Source organism: Neofelis nebulosa, chromosome 3 (genome assembly GCF_028018385.1).
Source record: "Neofelis nebulosa isolate mNeoNeb1 chromosome 3, mNeoNeb1.pri, whole genome shotgun sequence".
Lineage (NCBI taxonomy): Eukaryota > Metazoa > Chordata > Mammalia > Carnivora > Felidae > Neofelis > Neofelis nebulosa.
In genome coordinates, this window is record NC_080784.1 from 122635579 (window position 1) to 122652043 (window position 16465).

Genomic DNA, 16465 nt, shown 5'->3' on the forward strand with positions numbered 1-16465 from the left:
GTGGACTTGGCTTCCACAATTGTGTGAGCCATTCTCTATAACAAATCTCTCTCTCTCTCTCTCTCTCTCTGTGTGTCTCTCTCTCTCTCTCTGTTTGTCTCTCTGTCTCTCTTTCTCCATCTCTCTCTTTTTCCATCTCTCTCTAATTTTTTGGTTCTGTTTCTTTAGAAAACCCTGACTAATACTTACCTTGATTACTTCCCAAAGGCCACATCTCCTAGTACCTTCCCGTTGGGAGTTAGGGTTTCAACATGTGAATTTGTGGGAGACATGAACATGCCGTCCACAAAACCACATTAGTCTTGCCCAGAAGAGCTGCTCTAGGAAGCAGAAAGAATTGGCAATGAGCCTACACTAGTGAGCACCTGAAGCTCTCTGATGAGCGGGCGGTTGTGGGTAGCATGGTCCCAGGTTGCTATCAGCCCCATGGAGGAGATGGAAATACGGTGGAGTTGAAGTATTGTCACAGAAATAAAGACCCCATGACTGGGTATTTTGTACAAGGTGCTATATAGCAGGTGAGGCACTCACCTCCTCTCCTGTTGGCTAACCTCCTGCAATGTTGGCCTGGTTCTTCCCGGCGACCTGGGAAAAGATGGCAACCTCTCTACATCCAGCCACCTTTCTCTCTCTTCCTTGCGCCTTTCCCCTGGAAGGCCTATATATGATCTCTCTCACTGCCTGCTAGAATGTTTCATCTCAGAAGCGAAAGGCGTTGACATGGTCTGAACCTGAAAGTGGATTTAGATATGTTAGCAGCATTAGATCTTTAGCGCCTCCAACCCACTTTGATAATTCTGAGGCTGTGTTTTGCTGGCAAATCACATCGCTTCCTGACCTCGGAATCCCTTTCAATCTGCTTCATCGCCACGGAACCTTCCCAGGTGGACTCCATCCTGCTTAACACATGTCAGTCATTTCAGCCTTCTCGGCACTGATGTTTAAATATAGCTTGTTTATGCTCCTAACTGTGCTTTTGCCTTTATTTTCCTTTTGCTGTGTTCTTAAGGATTTTTTGGATGTCTTCCTTTGCCCCTCTAACGGCAGCAGCAACAGTGACGATGACAACAGTGCTGTCATTTGTGGAGATCTAGCTCTGTGACTGTCCCTGTGCTTCACACCTCGGAAACAAACATTATTTTGTTGAAACCTCATGATAATCTCCTGAGTTAGATATTTTAAGATGTTTTCTTTGAGAAGTAACATATTAATGCCCGCATACTGCAAAATATTTAAAGAAACAGAACTGTTTCTAATACAACTGAAAGCACCCCTCTCGTTTTCTTCTCCATGGTTACCATTAATAACCCCGGAATGTGTTTCCTTCCAGATCCTGTGTGCGTGTGACTGTGTGTTTGTGTGTGTACATTTGTTCCCACAAAAGCTTGGATGCAGATTTTTAATATAAATGGAATCATAGAATAAATATGGTTTTGTGGTTTTCCTTTGCACTTAACAATACATCTTAGAACTAGCATGAGGGAATAACTGTGCCTATGTCACAGACAAGGAAATGGAGTCTTGAGGAGATTAAACAGCTTGATCCTATTAGGTAGTAATTTCCATTACGTGATAGGTTCCTTGAAAACAGTATAATCTTTCTGTTTTCTGTTTATGTTTATAGCTGCCTTATTCCAGAAGTTTGATGCTTTCCTTCTATTCCCGTTCTTGCAGCCGGATCCCTTCCTACCTCTGTGTGCCTGAGTCTCAGCCTACCCAATACTTGTAATTTGAGTCATGCTTTAGTTTCACTATACCTCATCTAAGGGCAGCGCATTCCCCACCTGAGGGAATTCGAACACCTTCCATCTGCTGCTGGCTTGCCTATGGAATTCCCCTTGTCCCTAAACCTGCTGATGCTACACTTTTCAGGCTTGACATTGACTGGTGCTACGGTGCTCATTGACTTTCCTGCCATATACTGTGTTGCTAGGCTGGGCTTCCTGCCAGTACCTGCAGCTGACTCTCTTTTCTTAACCTCTCTTTCCGGCCCCCGTATGTGCCCTCCATCACAGGGTGGTTCCATTCCAGGTCCCTGGAAGCATGCTTGACCCTACCGACCCCCTGCCTGCCTTACGTTGAGATGAAACGCCACTTGCCATCACTTTAGGAAAATACAGTAAAACCTTGGATTGCTTGTTCTGTGAGTGTTCCACAAGACAAGCAAACATTTCTAATAAATTTTAACTTGATAAACAAGCAACATCTTGCAATACGAGTAGTACATGACACTGAATATCACATGATCACAACTGATCACAATGATGATCAATGTGATCAATGATCACAAATGATGAATCTGTTTAAGGGCAAGTCAATGTCCCATTTCCACAATACCCTCGAAAGGGGGCAAAAGAGGGTGTCATTGGATAGGCTCCTTGTTAAAGTTGCACAAAAAGAAAAAGATTCTGTTTACCCAATAAATAACACTGATTCCATTAGTGATAGCAAACGTTGTCCTACACAGTAACCCTCCTCTGTCTTGTCTCCCTCACACCAGCCATGAAGGTTTTCAGAGGTAAGTTGCAGGTTAGTTTGTTTATTTTTCTTTATATTTTGTATTTTCTTTATTGTAATCATTTTTATATGACTATTTTTGGGTCGTGGAATGAATGATCTGAGTTTCCATTATTTCTTATGGGGAAATTCACTTTGATATACAAAAGTGCTTTGGGTTACAAGCATGTTTCTGGAACGAATTACGTATGCTCACAAACCAAGGTTTTACTGTACTAGATTCATAAGCTGAGATTACAGTATATTCCTTTGAGAGAAAAACAAATCTACAATCAAGGATTTGACATAAGGAAGAGCAGATATGGTGAACCAATGGTTTACATTTTTATTTCTCATTTCTTTAACATTTATGAAATGGTTATTCTGTTTAGGCTAATCACCAACGTTTCCTCTGGCCATCCTGAGCTTCTTGGTTTCTTTTATAAAAAATAATACTGCTTTTCTGTTTTGTTTTCTTTTAAGAATTAATCATCTAGAGATTGAAGGATTTTTTTTTCATAGACCTTTGAAACTCTTACTCATGAGGCGTTTCTATATTAGTAAATAGTCTTTCTTAATTCCTCAGCAACCCGTCTGATTTCTCTCATTTCTTTGTCAGTGATACTGCGATTTTTCAGTCACCCAGAATACATGGGAATCATTATGTATCCTTATCTTTTCTCCTCAGTTGTCTGCCTGTGCCTTGGTCACATGCTCGGCTCAGAACTACATCCTTGTTGGGGCGCTTGGGTGGCTCAGTTGGTTAAGTGTCCAACTCTTGATTTTGGCTCAGGTCATCATCTTCTGGTCATAAGATTGAGCTCCCTGTAAGGCTCTGCATTGGGTATGGAGCCTGCTTGGGATTCTCTCTCCCTCTGCCCCTCCCCCATGAGGGCACACACACACACACACACACACACACACTCTCTCAAAAAAAAAAAAAGGAACTATATCTTTATTTATCTTCCAAATTCACTTTGCCCTTTCCTTTACTACTTACCACCCCATGTTGTGATATCCTTTTTCTGTAAGCATTGTAATTCCCATACTCAAAATCTAAAATGCTTCCTATTGTCCACTAGACCTGGCTCAAAGAGATAAGAATTACCTACTTTTTGTTCCCATGTATCCATCCGCAGACTACCATGGCTGTGCCAGTTCTGATCAGACAACATTTACAAGACACTTCACTTACAGGACAAATAATTATTCCTAGTGATGAATCCCAGCCTTTAATTTCAAATATTTATCCAGTTTTCTCAGGGAGTTGATCTTCAAACTCCTCTGTAATGTAACCCCATTTTCCTATCCAATCTTAGTCCTTTCTATTTCCCAATAAGAACATTTTTATTATCCTGTAAATATGCAGTGCATCTTTCTGCTGTCAAGCCATTGATCAGGTTCTACCCACCTTTGCAATGATTTCCCCTGATGAATGGGAAAGTCACTGGCTGTAACATGCATCATCCTTGGCCTCCACTAGCACACTTTTGTGGGAAGTGCAAAAAGGTGCCCTTTTAGGATGGATCGGTTGCATAAAGGCACAGCTTTCGTCCAAATATTTCATTTCCCTGCTGGAATGCTTTGCTGTATAAGCTGGTAACGGTTAGATTTTGGCCCCCCCCCCACTCTCCCCATCCCTCAGTTGGAGACCTTTGTGCACCATGTGAATTGCACAATGATGTACAGCAGCACTATTTAATCCATCATCTGTTGGCCAATTTGGTTGACCCAACTGGCAAGGAGAATTTATTTTTTCTCCTCCAATATTCCCTTCTCCTATCCAAACCCAATGCAAGCTTTATGGCCCTGCTGGTAACTTATTTCCCGCATTAGGACACCAGCCCTCAAAATGGACTCAGCTGAATAACACATACACAACCTCTATTACAAAATTTATTTCTTGGTATATTCTGTTTTGGTTTCTTGAGAGTTTCTTAGGTTGGATTTATCTTTCTTGATTAGGAAGTTCCTCAAGATGGAGAATATTACTTAGATCTTTTCTCTAGTCAATAAACTACTCAACACAAAAGCAAACATATCTATATATTTTATTATATCCAAGTTGCCATTAATTGTAAGATGCATTATTATTCTACTTACCACTAAAAAAGAAAACACTGAAAATTGGACAGTAATTTCAATTTCTATTTTAAATTTATTGAAAGTAACTTTTAAATTTATTTTCAATGACTTGGTTATATAGCACCCTCATACATAAATAAAATGGAATATATAAGCTAAATATGTTTAGTTAAGATATTCCTAAAGCCTCACAGTTTCTGACTATTTTGAATCATTTCTCGATTCACTTGTTGAGGCCTGTGCTTTCCCACAGTGTGGTTCTCTGTGCTTTCGAGAGCAATGTTGATGTAGCAGTTCTTTTAAGATCATTTCACTGTTGGGGCGCCTGGGTGGCTCAGTCAGTTAAGCGTCTGACTTCAGCTCAGGTCACGATCTTGTAGTCTGTGAGTTCGAGCCCCGCGTTGGGCTCTGGGCTGATGGCTCAGAGCCTGGAGCCTGCTTCCCATTCTGTGTCTCCCTCTCTCTCTGCCCCTCCCCCGTTCATGCTCTGTCTCTCTCTGTCTCAAAAATAAATAAATGTTAAAAAAATTAAAAACAAATAAGATCATTTCACTGTTGTTTGGAACATTTTCTTTCAAGCCGCACATACCCATCTTGCAAGTTTTGATGCTATATATTTCTTGATATTACCAGAGAAAGTCAACAAAACTCAACGACTTAGTCTTATATTAATTCCTCAAAAATTCTTACAGAGATTTTTCTATTTTTTTAAGGCTTTATTTATTTATTTTGAAAGAGTGAGAGAGAGAGAGAGAGAGAGAGAGAGAGGCAGAGAGAGAGGGAGAGAGAGAATCCCAAGCAGGGATGTGGGGCTCAAACTCAGGTATCCGTGAGATCATGACCTGAGTCAAAACCAAGAGTCGGACACTTAACTGAGCCACAAAGCCCCCCCCCCAGAACTTTTTCAATAAAATGTCAAGGGATTGTAATTTTCCAGTTACGTCACCAGAATATCAACCAAGTTTGTATATGAATAGGTAGTGACATTTACATCTTTATGGACACCAGGCTGCCAGCAGCATGAAGACACCATTGCTTCTAAAACTCATCACTATTTTAGAGGTATTAAAAAGGAGAAAAACGTGTTTTAGTAGAGATGAAATACAGGAATAATTGCTCAGTTAACTTACCTCAGTGGATTAAAATTGAATATAATTTTCTTAAAACTTTTTAATGTTTATTTACATTTTAGAGACAGAGACAGAAAGTGTGTGTGAGCGGCGGAGTGGCAGAGAGAGAGGGAGACGTGGAATCCAAAGCAGGATCCAGGCTGTCAGCACAGAACCCAACGCGGGGCTCGAACCCACAAACTGTGAGATCATGACCTGAACTGAAGTCGGACGCTTAACCGACTGAGCCACCCAGGCACCCCAGAATAGAATTTTTTTTTAATGAGAAAAGGCTTGTGTAGGTGGCAGCAGTGTTATGTAGAGAATTATTGGACATGTCTTATAAGGACTGTGATCCAGGTTTTGCCATTAAACCACGTATGACCTTTTAATTCTACCTATCTGGATTTTTAGTGTTGTTGCTTAAAAAAATGAGCGCATTGAACTAAATGATCTCTAAAAGTTTCCCAACACTAATAGTCATGGCACCTGAAAGAGACGAGATTGAAATTTTAAATCACTAGCCCAGATTCTTGTCCAACAAAACATCCCTTGGACTACAATTCTGGCCAAAAGATTTGAATTTGTCTGATGCAATCTGGCATAAGCTATGTGTGACAAAGGCTGGACTCACTGGGGATGAGAGTACGTAATCCTTATCCATCTGAAGAGAAATTGCCCGTGTGCAAACTCTCCTGGTAGGGGTGGTGGAGGTGGGGAGGAGGAAGTAATCAAGAAGATTAACCCGAGAGTTCATTTGTATGGAAAGCACTAGAGCTTTGGAGATCTCCCTCCCTCCCACCCTGAATATTGACAAAGGACCAGAGGCATTCTGCTGGAAGGAAATTAGATTGCAAAATGGTTAATCCTCCCCAAATGGAAATCTGGTCGAGAATTTATGCGTGGAGCCTGAAATCCACACAGCAGAGCCAAGTGACTCAGTCAATTTAGAAAAGATCGCATTTTAATTAAATGCAATGGGAGAGAGAAAAGTGGAGAAATGTTATCCTGCTTTTTAAAGATGAATAGAACCACTGTAAATACGATAGATAAGTAATGTTATTTGCTTTTTTATTCCGCAGTCAAACCGTGCAGTACAAACATAAGGGTATTTCATTTTATTATCATGACCCTTTAGCGCCTTTTCTTTGTAGTTAGTCCTCAAAATGAAAGCACTGTACTTTTTCTCAGTTGAATAAATTACATGCAAGGAAAAGTGGCTTAAAAACAAAGTACGGTTGCTGAGAAGATTTAATATTTTGTTAATCTTTTTCTTACACATTGAACAAATAAACAGCTGCAATGGTTAAGTAGGACTGTGCCCTGGATAAGAACATCTTTTGACATCTAGAGTTATATATTGGGACCATCTTGGGGTTTGTTTTTGTTTTAATGTTTGTTTATTTTTAAGAGCTAGAGACAGAGATGGAGGGAGAGGCAGAGCATGACCGAGAGAGGGGCAGAGAGAGGGGGAGACATAGAATCTGAAACAGGCTCCAGGCTCCAAGCTGCAGCACAGAGCCCTATGTGGGGCTCGAACTCACGGAGTGCGGGATCGTGACCTGAGCCGAAGTCTGATGCTTAACCAACTGAGCCACCCAGGTGCCCCTGGGACCATCTTTTTTGAATCCACAGTTTAGGATTTATAATTGCACACAGTCTATTTCCATCAGAATTCAGAGAGAAAAAATAAATCTAAGGGAATACTATCGTGTTTCTGAAATTTTCAGGTTTTTAAAATAGGCATTTGATTGATTCCCTTGAATTTCAGTCTTATAGGTGAAAATCCTAATTGCTTCACTTTGTTATATCCAGAATCCGAAATCTTCACACCTAGTACCTTTAGCAATTTAGTAAGAAATAAGCAATGGAAAGAACATGGGTTTCAAATTTAGATGAAATGAAGTCCAGATTCTGGATCAGTCACTTACAGATAGTGCGACCTCAGTTAGGTTCCTTAAGCTCTCTAAATCTTAGTCTCCTCATCAATAGCATGACTGGTACCCAGCCCAAACACATGTTGTATGGCTTCAATATAGCAGATGAGAAATAAGTCGTAAGTACACAGAAAACCTTTGATAAGTGGTAGTTACTATAATACACACACGGGGCACCTGGGTGGCTCAGTCGGTTAAGCGGTTAAGCGCCTGACTTTCAGTCACGTCACGATCTCACGGTTTGTGAGTTCGAGCCCCCCGTTGGGCTCTGTGCTGACAGCTCAGAGCCTGGAGCCTGCTTCGGATTCTGTGTCTCCCTCTGTCTCTGCCCCTCCCCCACTCACGCTCCGTCCCTGTCTCTCTCAAAAATAAATAAACATTAAAAAAACACACACACACACCCAGCATAGGAATAGCGGAGGGGAGGAAAAGGAAGTGGATACATAGGTCTTGATTGCCAGGCATTGTGACAAGCAGTAGTCACATAGGTTTCTAGTTCAAAAAAATCAAAATGCTAAGAAGTAGATATCAAAATTTCTCTCTCAACATCATGGGCCTAGTTCAATTCATACGGTCATATGTGAAAGGGCACACGTTATGTCAAATTACCCATTAAGCAGCTTTTAAGACGTGAATAATTTGATATCACCTGGTCGGGCACAAAATTATGGCCAAGGTCCACTTGTCTGGGCATAAACTGGTCTGTGGAGGTAAATATTACTGCCCTCAAACAGTAGTCATTTGCTCTCTTTCATTAAGCTACTTCTACCCAGAGAGCTTAAATTTTCTTTGGAGGATTGTAAATTGAGGAAGAGAAAGTTACTTTTGAAATTAGTGCTTAGTCTCAGACTTCAGACCGTACCTGAAATAGTAATAGTTTTTGCCGCTGATCTTATAGGCATTACCGCTAATAAATCGGTTATTTAACCAAGGTCTTCAAGTAACTGAAATCTAGTAGTTTGAGAGCATTGTAGAACCTGAACTTGCTGTATTTCTTTCCCTTTGCCTTGTGGCAGGTTCTCTGATATCAAGAGAAAACTGCATTCGAGGTAATTCCTTTCCCCCATTGACTCATTTGTGGTTCTCATTTAAGCTTAAATGTCTTTGTTTTCAGGCTATTGAAGAGTTGAGATGTCACTTATAATATATTTACTAGCAGAGTTCTGAAAAACAAGTCATTAGTCAGAGACTTTGATATGATTCTCTTAATCAAAGATTTATTGGGACAGTTTAGAAAATAGTCGGATACATGTTCTCCCTACTTGAAAGATGGGAGGCGTAAGCAGTGCTCTGTGGAAGATTTATGCTGAATTGCTCTGTGTCATCTTGCATTTGATTAACTTTTATCAACCAGAACAAAAAACTCTTTCCCAATGCATCATTTATATGAACTTCATAAATGAAACATCTTTCTGTTGCCAGCATAATTCATGAGATAGCCATTTAAAAAGCCTCCAAGGGATAAGCAATTAACACAGGAGATGTTTGTGTAATACTCCTGCAACAATTTTATTTTGAAAAACTTGAATGTATTACTCTGTACTCTGAAACTATAAAGGACTGACATCAAGTTTTCCGTTTTTTTTTAAGTAGTCCCTATACCCAACATGAGGTTTGAACTCATGACCCCAAGATCAAGCAAGAGTCACATGTTCTGCCAAATGAGGCAGCTAGGGCCCCAGATTCAGTTTTAAGTGTGTCTGAGAACAAGTAGGAAAAGTAAACCCTCCCAACCTGTAGCCTTCTTTCTGCCCCAAATTATTTTTGATCAGAGTATACCATGTCAAATGTGGAATAAAACAGTTAGCTTATGAGATATAGAGTGTGAGTCCCGTGGGATCTGAAAGACAGTGTACAGGTTTACTCTATCTTTGTGCTAACCTGAGATTTCAAACCAGTAAGACAGTGGCATTTTTAAATCTGAATGACTAAACCCAGGTAGACTGTTCTGAGTGTTCAATGATGACACTCTGAATTGATTTTTAATTCTATCAAGAAAGACACTCTAACAAACTAAAAGATCCTTCTCGGTGAATGTAAAAAAAAGGTAAGTCTCTTGGGAATATAAATACCTATTGAATCCTGTTGTCATTTTACTTCATTAGTTATAGCTTCTTAATGGAAAATTATGAACATAAAAATTTCTTTTGTATTTAAATAATGGAAAAGAACAATTAAGTTAAAGGACTTATGAAAATGTTCAAAGTAGAGGGGGTTCCCAAAACAGTTTTGACTGTCTTCAACTGAATGATTGGCATTTTCAATATCCTTGACATTTCTGTGGCTACAGATTTTTTTTTACATGCTTATGTAAAAAAAAAAAAAATGTATAATATGTCTACTCCTTTTTCCTTCAGACTTATTATCTAATTTTCTCTTCTTTCTGCCCCAGGTGGCTGACTTCCATGGACTCCTTTTCCCTCTGGCTTCTGTCAGGTTTGGCCAGTGAGAAATCCCCATGGAAGATTAGAGATTGGGAGGAGAAAGAGGGTGGGTGTTCATTCTCCTGATCTCTCCTGGACAGGAAGTGGCTGTGTTCTTCTATATCTACAAATGTAGATGGACTTCCTTTCTATGGTGGGCTTCTCTTCTGTGGCTATAGCTCTTGCTGTAGAGGTCTGTCCTTTTGTTTTAGCCCCATAGCTCTAGAGGCACTATGAGATTCCCACAACTGCAGTCACCACATCTTATTGGTTTTCTTGACCTTGTATACATCTTTGTGAATGTTCTCTTTATTAGACTCTCTAATGAAATTCTTTTAGCTCTGTAAACTTTTAGTTTTGTCTGCATTATATTGGGACCCCGACATATGTTCTTGGCAGTTTACCCAGGTAGATGTGCAGCCCACTAATACATAACACAGACACAGTCCAAGTGAAAAGAGCATTTATGTAGAAGGAAAAATAGCATTGGAAATTAGTTCCAGGATTCCTTCCCAGCCCTGCCAATAACCAGCAATGGTACCTTGGGAGTGTCATTTAATTTTTATGAGTCACTTTCTTTATTTGTAAAACAAGGGATTAGGCTAGTTTAATGTTCAGGTTTCAATAATCTAAATTTGTGTAGTGATGTTGCAAAATGAATCTTTCATCTAAAGCCATAGAAAGCAAGGATCATTGTGTTCTTTACAATATTTAGCTCAGAACCTTAAGTACATGCACACTAAGGCTTGATGAAAAATATTATTATTCCGAATATTCTGAGTATACTAAGTTACTTGGAAACAGTTTGATCCTTTCAAGTCTTTTTTTTTTTTAAAGCTTTTAAGCTATGCTATGCAAAGCTTTAAAGCAGGACTCTGAAGGATCAAACTGGCTAATATATTTGTAACTTGACTGTATCCCAGAACTCAAGGATATCTATGGCAACACAAATAAATCAGCGACCCAGAGAGGTAAAATTCACAATGTATTATATCTAATAAAAATGTTCCCTATATGCAAAGAGGAAGGAAAATATAAGCTATATGTGGAGAAAATAAGAACCAATAGTAACTGACCCAGAAATGACACAGATGATAGAATTAGCTGAAAAAATATGGGAAACCTGTTATTACAACTGTATCATATATGTTCAGGAAGCTAGGAGGAAGATTGAACATATTAAATAAAGAAATGGAAGATATAAAAATTCCCAAATCAAACTTTATAGAGTTGGAAACTTCAAATAGATGAAATTATGCCTAAGATGAAGAATGCAGTTGATTTTTATTATTTTTGTAGTTAGGATCTATATAGTTGTTATAAACACTGAATTAGTAAATACTTAACAATTGCTCCTAGGGGAAGTATGGCATCAGGTTCCTATGAGACTCTGGTCATAAAATTTTCATCAACCAATCACATCAAATTCCAGGCCAACAGCACCATATGTCATGCCTGAATGAAGCTCATCTATCAGAGGTTTTCTCTGCAAGGCACATCACAACCTTTTTGTGCTTGGGAACACAGGACAGCATTTCAGTACTATCCTTGGGGGCATTTTGAATGGTGGAATCACCAATAAAAAGTGCAAAAATGTAAGAAGTGTCACTTTAAATGAAATGGGAATAAAAACGTGTTTACAGTATGAGAGCTGAAACAGGAAGGCAGAGTTTTGCATCATTCCAACTCAGTCGTGAATGTGTGCATTGCGAAACAAATTTTTTTTTTTTGCTGTTTGCTTATATCCAAAAATGACCATGAAAGTGCAATGAGGATTGTTTTTGAGGTTACAAATAAATTTTAGTGACTAATGAATTTGCAAATACAGAATCCATCGATAATGAGAATTGACTATAGTCAGTAAAGATTCAGCTTTACTGAGGAAAAGATTAGGAAACTTGAAGAAACAGAACTAGAAACCATCTAAAATAAAGCACTAAAAATAAGATGAACAACTTCAATATAGAGTGATATTCAATATTCAATAGAGTAATATACATGTAACTGGAATTCTCAAAAGTAGGAAGCAGAAAAAGTACTTGAGAAAAAAATGACTGGAAACTTACATATTTGATGAAAACTATAAGCCCACAGGTACATGAAGCTAAAAAAGAAAAAAAAAAGACGTAAACAAACAAACAAACGAACAAAACCTGAAAGAAAAAAAAAACACGAAATCCCAAAACAAGAAATATGGATAAAAGTCACTAGGGCACATCATACTCAGATTGCTCAAAAGCAATGATAAAGATAAAATCTTAAAAGCAACCAGAGGAGTGGGGGTGGTATTAAACTGTGTACAGAGGAAAAACTGAGCATGACAGTAGATTTCTCATCAGAAACAATTCAAACCAGACGACAGTGGGTCAACCTCTTTAAAGCAATGAAAGAAAAAAAACAGTAACCTGTTCAGTAACAGTAACCTGTTCAGTTCAGTAACAGTAACCTGTTCAGAATCCTATACCCAGAAACAACCTCTCTCAAAGATGAAGGTAAAACAAAGACATTTTAGACATACAAATGTTGAAAGAATTCACCACCAGCAGTCATGCATTAACATCAAAGTAGATTTCAGAGAAAATGACATGACCTGTGACAAAGAAGCCCATTTCAAGAAAAAAAAAAGTCCATTTCATAACAATAAAGGAGCCAATTCATCAAGAAGACCTCACAATCTTCAATGTATACATCTAATGAAAAGAATTTTAAAATCCATCAAGCAGTATCCGGGAGAATTGCAAATGGAAATAATAGACACGTTCACAATGATAATCAGAGATTTCTATATCCTTCTTTCAATAATTGATAGAATAAGTAGACATAAAATCAGTAAAGATATGGGAGATTTAAATAACACTGTCAATCTACTTGACCTAACTGATATTTATAGAACATTCCATTCAACAATGACAGAATATATATTCTTTTCAAGTGTACAGGGAATATTTACTAAGATAGGTCATATTTGGGTCATAAAAAGTCTTAATAAATTTAAAAGGATTCAAGTCATACAAAGTATCTTGACTAAAATTAAGTCTCGTTCCAACTTCCAGCCGACTGGTAAATTCCTGAGACATGCCAAGTGTGACATTTTTCAGGGAACTCATGGCTGCCTTACCGTTGATATTTCATTAAAGACTAAAAGCGACCTTATCTTAATAGCTAGCCCTCCAAAGTCCTGGAGATGTTGTTTTTCACATGTCCAAATTCCTTAGAGACTTACACTCACTATCCCTCACCCTCACTAACTAAAAGTATATACTAAGTCACGTCACAATCCCAGTGTGGTTCTTTTTGCCCACAGGTCCTGTGCCTGTGCTAGAATAAAAGCACCTTTTTGTACAGAAAAAGAAAAAAATAAATCAGTAATATAAAGATATCCAACCCCCCCCCAAATATAAAGTGGAAATTAGAGCATTTTGAGTGAAATGAAATGAAAATTAAAACACAGGGTATCAATATATTGCAATGCTACATTACTCAGTAGGAAATTATAAAACAGAGTGCCTACAATTAAAAGAAAAAGTTCTCAAATAACCTTGTTTCAATCTTAAGAAACTAGTAAGAAAAGAGCAAAGGAAACCCAAAGTAAGTGGAAGAAAGGAAATAATAAAAATCAGAGTAGAAACCAATGAAATAGAAAACAGGAAGACAACAGAGAAAATCAATGAAATGAAAATATGGCTCTTTGAGAAGATCCATAAAGTTGATAGACCTCTAGCCAAATTAATCAGGCCAAAGAAAAAGCAAAGAATATGAGAGTAACCAATATCATGAATGAGAAAGGTGACATCATAAAGGTTTTACAGATATTTGGTAGAGTATAGGGAATCAAATGCACAACTTTATGTCAATATAGTCTACAACTTATATAAAATGGATATATTCCTTGAACGATATGAACTACCAAGTCTTACTGAAAAATAAATGTGTAATACAAATATCCCTGTGTCTAATAATTTTAAATTTAAGTTAAAAACTTTTACGTATAGAAAATCCCAGACCAAGAGTCTTCGATGATGAACTCTACCAAACATTTAAGGGAGAAATAATGCTGATTATATACACCTTCTTTTAGAAATTAAAGAGGAAATAATTTTCTAACTCATTCTATGGAGACTGAATTATGTTGATACTCAGGCCAAAAAAAATGCCTTGCAAGAAGAGTAAAACACTATATTTCAAAAGATGCAAATATTCTTAACAAAAGTTTGGTGAATCAAATCCAATAGTATTGAAAAGTGGTGGATAATACATTATAGTTAAGGGAAGTTTATTCCAGAAATGCAAGTTAGTTTAATATTTGAAAATCAATGCAACTCACCATACTAACATACACACACACACACACACACACACACACACACACACACACACACACACACCAGGAACTCAATAGATGCAGGAAAAGCAGTTGCTAGAATTCAGAATCTCACCAAGTTAATAATAGAAGGGAAATTTCTCCATTTTATTAGAGATAGCTTAAGAAAAATCTATATCTAACATCCTACTTATGAGCAAAAGACTATTGCTGAGTATTTCTTTTTAAGGATGTCTGCTCTCATTTATTTTACATAACATTGCACTGGAGGTTCAGGCCAATAAGGCAAGTAAAAGAAGTGAAAGACATTCATATTAGATATGAAGAAACAAAATTAGCTTTTGTCACAGACTTCATAATCCTCAGTGTAGAAAATCCAATGGAATCTACAAAAAATCTACTAAAGCCAAAAAATAAATTTAGTAATTTTCCATGATTCAAGGTGAGTATACAAAAGTCAATTGTGTTTCCGTATACATTAGCCATAACCAATCAGAAATTAGAAGCTTAAAACACCTCATTTATAGTAGCATTAAAATATGAAGGGGTGCCTGGGTGGCTCAGTTGGTTCAGGGTATGACTTTGGCTCAGGTCATGATCTCAAGGTTAGTGGGCTCAAGCCCCACGTCGGGCTCTGTGCTGACAGAGTCTGAAGGCAGCTTCAGATCCGGTGTCTCCCTCTCTCTCTGCCCCTACCTCACTTGTACTCCGTCTCTCAAAAATGAATAAACATTAAAACTTTTTTTTTAAATATGAAATACCTAGGCATGAATACAACAAAAGATGTGTAAGCTCTTTACACAAAAACTATAAAAAAAATTGAGAGAAATGAATGCAGTCTTAAATAAAAAGAGAGATGTATTGTGTTCTTGGATCCCAAGACTCAATATTAAAATGTCAATCCCCCTCAAAGCAAACTATAGATTGATGCAATCACAATCAAAGTATCAGAAAAATATTTGTATAATGCCCTTCTTTAAGCTGATTCTAAAATTCATACAGAAACGCTAAGAACTAGAATATCCGGACAAATTTTAAAAGAATAAAGTTGGAGGGCTTGCAACATTGGATTCCAAGACTTATTATAATGCTGCCATAATCAAGACAATGTGCCATTTTTGTGAAGACAGACAAATAGGTCATTGGAACAGAATGAAGAGTCCAGAAATAGACCCACACATATGCAGTCAGTTGATTTCAACAAGGTACAAAGATATTTCTATGGGGAAAAGTTAGTCTTTTCAGCAAATGATTCTGGAAAAATTGGATATTCATATTCCAAACAAGAAACAAATCAATTCATCCCTCACATAATATATAAAAACTAACTCAAAATGGATCGTAAATTTAAATGTAAATCTTAAAACTAAAAAAATATCTAGCGGAAAACATAGGAGGAAGATCATTGTGACCGTGGTTTTGGCACAGCTTTCTTAGATACAATGCCCAAATCATAACTCTTTAAAAAAAATACCAATAAATCAGACATCATCAAAACTAAGAACGGTTACTTTTGGAAAGACACTATTAAGTGGATGAAAAAAACTAAGTCACAGAATTCAAGAAAAGATTTGTATATCTCCTATGTGATAAAGGATTTGAACCAGAATATATTAAGAACAACGTGATGCTCACAATAAGAAATCAAACAACCCAGGGGCACCTGGGTGGCTCAGTCAGGTAAGTGTCTGACTTCGGCTCAGGGCATTATCTCACAGTTTGTGGGTTCAAGCCCCGCATCAGGCTCTATGCTGACAGCTCGGAACCTGGAACCTGCTTCAGATTGTGTGTCGTCCTCTCTCTCTCTCTCTCTGCCCCTCCCGCACTCATGCTCTCTCCCTCTCTCTCTCTCAAAATAAATAAACACTGAAAAAAAAAAGAAATTAAACAATAAAGAATTTATGGAAGATTTGAATAGACACCTCTCCCAAGAAGATATATTGATAGCTAATAAGTCTATAAAAATATCCTCAACATCAGTAATCAGTAGAGAAACACAAATTAAAGGGACAATGTCTAAAATTAAAAACCTAAAATGCCTAACACCTTAAAATCTGAACATGCCAAGTATTGTTGAGGAGGAGCTGGCACCCT